Source organism: Trichechus manatus, unplaced genomic scaffold, assembly GCF_000243295.1.
Source record: "Trichechus manatus latirostris isolate Lorelei unplaced genomic scaffold, TriManLat1.0 scaffold00306, whole genome shotgun sequence".
NCBI lineage: Eukaryota > Metazoa > Chordata > Mammalia > Sirenia > Trichechidae > Trichechus > Trichechus manatus.
In genome coordinates, this window is record NW_004444242.1 from 1239723 (window position 1) to 1245968 (window position 6246).

The window sequence follows — 6246 nt, forward strand, 5'->3', positions numbered from 1 at the left end:
GTGGGGTTGTTAACCAATGTCATAAAACAGCATGTGTGTTACTGTTACATGAGAAAGTATCTGTTCTGTAAGCCTTCACCTGAAGTACAATAAAATATTAAAAAAAAAAAAAAAAAAGATTGTGTGCAACCTGGCTGGGCCATGAGTCTCAGTGTTTTGGCAGTCATGTGATGTTGTGGTCACTTCCTTGTTGAGATTTGATATATGATCACCTCCATGATGGGATCTGCTGTGAGTAGCCAATCGGCTGAAGGGGAGTTTCCTTGGGCATATGAACTGCAATTAGTGTGGGCAGACGTTCTGGCACGGCTTAGGGGGTTTTGCTCTTTCTAGATCCTGCAGCTGGCTCCTGTTTGTCTGACCTCCAGTTCTTGGGACTTCAACTAGCAGCTTACCTGAGGTCTTGCTTGCCTGTCTTGGGATTCATTGATCTTCACAGCCTGTAAGCAACAGTCTTGCTCTCCGACCAGCCAATCCTGAGTTTGCCAGCCCCTGTGGCTACATTAATCAGGAGAAGCCTCTATCCTGACCCACAGACTTGGGACATTACAGCCTCTACAACCTCGTGAGCCATTTCCTGATATAAATCTCTCATATATATATATATATATATATATGTTTTACTGGTTTTGCTTCTCTAGAGAACCCAGCCTAAGACACCATTGTTTTGCAAAAGTTGATAAAGTCAAAAGCATTACAGTTAGCCCTTGTATAACTGTGGGACAATGAACTCATGTTTGGATTTTTGTCTCTGGTTTCTGAAAACTGACCTTGGAATTCCCAAGCAATCAACTTGTTCTTTGTTTTTGTAAAACAGCCAGGCGACACTTGTTGTTGTTAGGTGTCATCTAATTGGTTATCACTCATAACAACCCTGTGTACAATAGAATGAAACATTACCCAGTCCTGCACCATCCTCACAATTGTTACTGTGTTTGAGCCCACTGTTGCAGCCACTTTGACAATCCATCACACTGAGCATCTTCTTTTTCACTGACCTCTACTTTCCAAAGCATGATGTCCTTCTCCAGGGACTGGTCCCTCCTGATAACATGTCCGAAGTATATGGGACATAGTGTCACCATCCTCCCTTCTAAGGAGCATTCTGGCTGTACTTCTTCCAAGACAGATTTGTTCTTTCTTCTTGCAGTCCATGATATTCAATATTCTTTGCTAACACCATAATTCAAAGGCATCAATTCTTCTTCAGTCTTCCTTATTCATTGTGCAGCTTTTGCATGCATATGAGGCGATTGAAAACACCATGGCTTGGATCAGGTGCACCTTAGTCCTTAAAGTGACATCGTGGCCTTTTAACACTTTAAAGAGATCTCTTTAAGGCAACACTTAAACATGTGCAAATGAGTCTGGAGATCCCAAACTCATCACCTGGTAACAGGTCTCAAGAAGGGAATGGTGCATGACGAAGTAGGCCTCTGAGCAAACCACAACCCCCCACCCTCTGAGGCCTGATGTTTGTCAGCAGAGTTATAGAGATACCATTCCAGGCTGGTGTCCACATTTCTGACCACCCTCCCCTATGGTGGTCAAGTGAGAAAATCTACATTGTGCTCCATGTAGTCATGGCTAGGGAGGGCATGTTTTCAGAGTCCCTCACCTATGATGCCAGGTGTGAGTAAGTATAGCAGAGTTTTTCAGCCCACCTAACTAAGCCTACATAGCCAGGGGGGAGCAACATAAGCAAGGCCCTTTGAGTCTTTCAGCTATGGTGGTATGTGGAAGCATCTCTATCTGGGCAGCTTTTGAGCCAGGGTAGTTGGGGGGATAGCTCCTCATGGAACTTTTCCTGTTGTATACTCTCTGCTTCTTGTAAGTAATAAAGGCTAATTTCCATGTGCTAATGCTCTAGGAGCATCTTGTGTGTTCAGGCTCTGACTGGAAAGACTTAATATTTGTTGAGGGATATTAGTAATTGGTGCCTCTTTTCTAATGTCTTTCTGACTATTTAGAAATCTGGGAAAACATGTGAGTGCCTCACAATAACTATCAATCCTCTGTATATATTCAAAAGTACAGGAATCCAGAAAATATAGTTTGCACAACACAGAGGTCAATAGAAGTTTGATCCCCACCCAAACAGTACATGCAATCCTAAAAATGTGTGCTGCTTCCAGAGTAAAATAATTTAATACAAGGGGTTAGATATCATATAGGACTAAGTGTGGTTCCTGGCTGTGTGAATTTGTGATTAATCCTTAACCTGCTTTGTACCCAGAGCTCCCCATTTCTAAAATAGAGATAGAATTTACATCACAAGTTTGCAGTAAATATAAATGAGGGGCTATCTGGGTTTCTTAGTGCTTTTATAACAGATATACCACAAGTAGGTGGCTTTAATGAATAGAAATTTATCTTCTCACAGTTTAGGAGACTGGAAGTTAGAATTCAGGGTGTCAGCTGTAGGAGAAGTCTCTGTTCACTCTATGGGAAAATTGTTGTCTCTTTTACCTTCTCTTCCTTGGTTCCTTGGTGATATTCATGTGATATCAGTCTTTCTTCATGTGTGCTTCCTGCTCCTGTGCCTAATCTGTTCTTCTTATATCTCAAAGTTTTGAGTGGCTTAAGACACACCCTACACTGATATGACCTCATTCACATAACAGAAGACCCTATCCCAAATGGGATTACATCCACAAGTATTAAAAAAAAACAAAAACAAAAAAAAAAACTCATTGCCATTGAGTTGATTCTGATAGGACAGAGTAGAACTGTCCCATAGGGTTTCCAAGGAGCTGCTGGTAGATTTGAACTGTGGACCTTTTGGTTAGCAGCCAAGCTCTTAACCATAGTGCCACCAGGGCTCCATCCACAAGTATAGGGGTTAGGATTTACAACACATACATTACAGAGGCATAAATAGAGGGGCTAGCATAGTCCTTGTAGCCCTGGTGGCTCAGTGGTAAAGAGCTGGGCTGGTAACCAAAATGTCCACAGTTCCACAGTTTGAATCCACTAGCTGCTCCTCAGAAACCCTATGGGACAGTTCTACTCTATCCTGTAGGGTTGCTATGAGTCGGAATCAACTGGACAGCAACGGGTTATTATAGTCCTTGGCAGTGAGAAAAAACAAACAAACCTGTTGTTGTCAAGTTTATTCCTACTCATGGTGACCATAGGTGTTACAAAGTAGAACTGCTCTATGGGGATTTATTGGTTATAATCTTAACAAAAGCAGATCACCAAGGTTTTCTTCTCTGGTACTGCTGGGTGGGTTCAAACTGCCAACCTTTAGGATAGCGGTCAAGTGCAAACTGTTTTCACACTTCTTGTTTTTGTGTGCCATGGAATTGATTCTGACTCATAGCAACCCTATAAGGTCAAAGTAGAATGGCCCTGTAAGGCTTACTGGGCTCCAATCTTTACTGGAGCAGATTGCCAAGTCTTTTCTCCTGAGGAGCCCCTGGGTGGGTTCAAACCACCAATACTTTCATTAGTAGCCAAGCACTTAACCATTGTGCCACCAGAGACTAGCACAGTCTTTGGTACTGAGAAGCCCTTCAGAAACGTTCATCCTTCCACACAGAGTGCCACATGATCACTAAAATATCAAATACATACAGTTTCTGTTTTTTCAACTGTTGTAAGGAGTTATATAACACAACATTTGCCTATTCAATGTTTTTCACGTGTACAGTCTAGTGACATCAATCACCCTAATCATGTTGTACAACCATCACCACGCTTTGCGAGAATTTCCATCACCATAAACAGAAACTCACTGCTTCCTAATCAATGATTTCCCCTTTTCCCTCCCTCCAGCCCCTGGTAGCCACTAACAGAACTTTGATCTCTCTACTTTTGCTTTTCCTAGACATTCCATATAAGTGAGATCATACAATATTTGTCCTTTTGTGACTCACTTGTTTCATCAGCATAATGTTTTCAAGGTTCCTCCATGTTGTGGCATGTGTCAGGACTTCATTTCTCTTTATGGCTGAGTAACATTCCATTGTAGGCATGTGTCATATTTTGTTTATCCATTCACCTGTTGATGGACATTTAGACTGTTTCTATCTTTTGACTACTGTGACTAGTGTTGCAATGAACACTGGTGAACATGTTTCTTTTTACATCCCTGCTTTCAAGTCTCTTTGGTGTACACCTAGGAATGGAATTGCTAGGTCATATGGTAATTTTAGGGTTTTAATTATTGCCATGTCTTGACCCACAAATTATGAACATCCAAAAAACAAACAAACAAACAAACAAAAAACCCATTTTCATCAATTCCGACTCATAGCGACCCTATAGCATAGAGTAGAATTGCCCCATAGGGTTTCCTAGGAGCGACGGGTGGATTCGAACTGTCAACTTTTTGGTTAGAAGCCAAATGCTTAATCATTGCACCACCAGGGCTCCAAAAATATGGAACACTTCACAAATTCTCATGTCATCCTGGCACAGGGGCCATGGTGATCTTCTCTGTATTGCTCAAATTTTAGTACATGTGCTACCAAAGTGAGCACATGACCATCATGTGCTGGATATAAGATTAAAACTTTAGTCTGTTTTGCCCTTCACTTTAGTACCTGCAAAGGTCAGTCTTACCAAATGTTCCTGGTCTATTTAGAGCATAAACAATCATTTAATACAAGAAATACGCTATATTCCACCAAAACAGTAACCACCACTGAACTTTATTGAATCGAGGCAAAGTACACACTGAACATGTTTTACCAGCCAGCTTTCAGTCTGACCTGAACAAGGCATATCACATTTACCCTGTCACTAACCTTGACAAGAATTGATTGTGTTGAATTGTAACTTATAATGGTAAAATTTAAGGCATTGTGACAGCAGTGATAACTGTTTTTTGAGTAGCAAGAATTTCTTGGTGGCTCAGAAATCATATCCTGTACATGTTGCAGGGGAAGCCTAAGAGATGAAGCAGACTTTCTCAAGGTCCCTCAGGGCAGCAGTTTTTAGATCAGTATGCTTCAGTCTGAGATCTACAAACCAAAATGATACATCTAGAAAAGGTCAGATTTTCCATCTGATTCCCAGCAAGCAGGGGTACATGAAACTTATGATTCGAATCAGGACACTTCAGAAATTTTAAATGCGTGTATTTCATTGCAGTGAATTCCTCACTGGTGCGTCCTCTCAGAGCGTACCTCCTCCTACCAGTCTGACAATGCCTGGGAAGCCAATTTAGTAGTGAGAAAGCTACTTGGTAATATTGGGAAATCTGCTAAAGGTGGCGAATCATTTCAGGAGATATTTCTCTTTGGCTTTGGAGAGACCAAGTGAACCAATTCCAGGGATTTGGTATGTAGATCTTCAACATGCACATGCTTCCCAGATTCATAGTCTTCAACCCTTCATTTCAGTAACTGGTACCATGCTCAGTGCATGTGTCTGCCTCTGTGGGGTGCTCCTAGACTGCTTTCCTGATGGTACATTCCTGTAGGTGACCATTTCATTAATAGAGTTATGTAACTGTTCCTGGTGTAGTAAAGATCAAGTTAGGAGACAAAGTGTGACTTTATCTACCATGCTTTGACTTAACTAGTTGGATCATGGAAGCGAACTTATTTTCCAGTTCTTTTGGAAACTGCTTTGGATAGCAAGCACAGTCTTTTAAAGAGATACTGTGGTGGCTTGTGTTTTGCTATGATGCTGGAAGCTATGTCAATGGAATATCAAATGCCAGCAGAAGCTTCCAGACTAAGACCGACTAGGAAGAAAGGCCTGGCCATCTTCTTCTGAAAATTAGCCAATGAAAACCTTATGGATAATAATAGTTGAAACAATGGACTTAAACATGCCAATGATTATGAAGATAGTGCAGGGCCTGACAAGGTTTCACTGTTGTACATAAGGTTGTCATGAGTTGGGAATGAATCAATGGCAACTAATGACAACAACATTTTAATTTGAGGTGTCTGTATTGCGACTGATACGGAGTATGATGAACCAAAATCCACATCTTGGCTCTCCTAACTCATGCTAGCAGGAGAAATGAGGCTGAAGTGTCCTTCCTGCTGGTGGATTCGGACTGCCAACCTTTTTAGTTAACAGCTGTAGCTCGCCGTAGCTCCTGGCCACTGGACCACCAGGGCTCCAAACTGGTATAAGGGTAGGCTTATAGGATAGGCTGCTCGTGTTAACAGTTGTTATCTAGTCTGTACCTAGATGTTTCCATGTACCCAGATCCAGCTTGGCTAGTTATGAGAGCAAATGTGGACTCAAGGCTGAAATCCAGACTACTTAGAAAGAGAGGTA

At 41.6% G+C, this 6246-nt stretch overlaps 1 non-coding gene across 1 annotated transcript; it reads right to left on the reverse strand.

The window, feature by feature from the left end:
* Nucleotides 1–4380: 4380 nt before the first annotated feature.
* On the reverse strand, nucleotides 4381–4487 carry LOC111819211 (U6 spliceosomal RNA). The gene has a single exon (XR_002822964.1). It is a non-coding gene; the product is annotated as a U6 spliceosomal RNA (small nuclear RNA).
* Between the last annotated feature and the right edge of the window lie 1759 nt (nucleotides 4488–6246).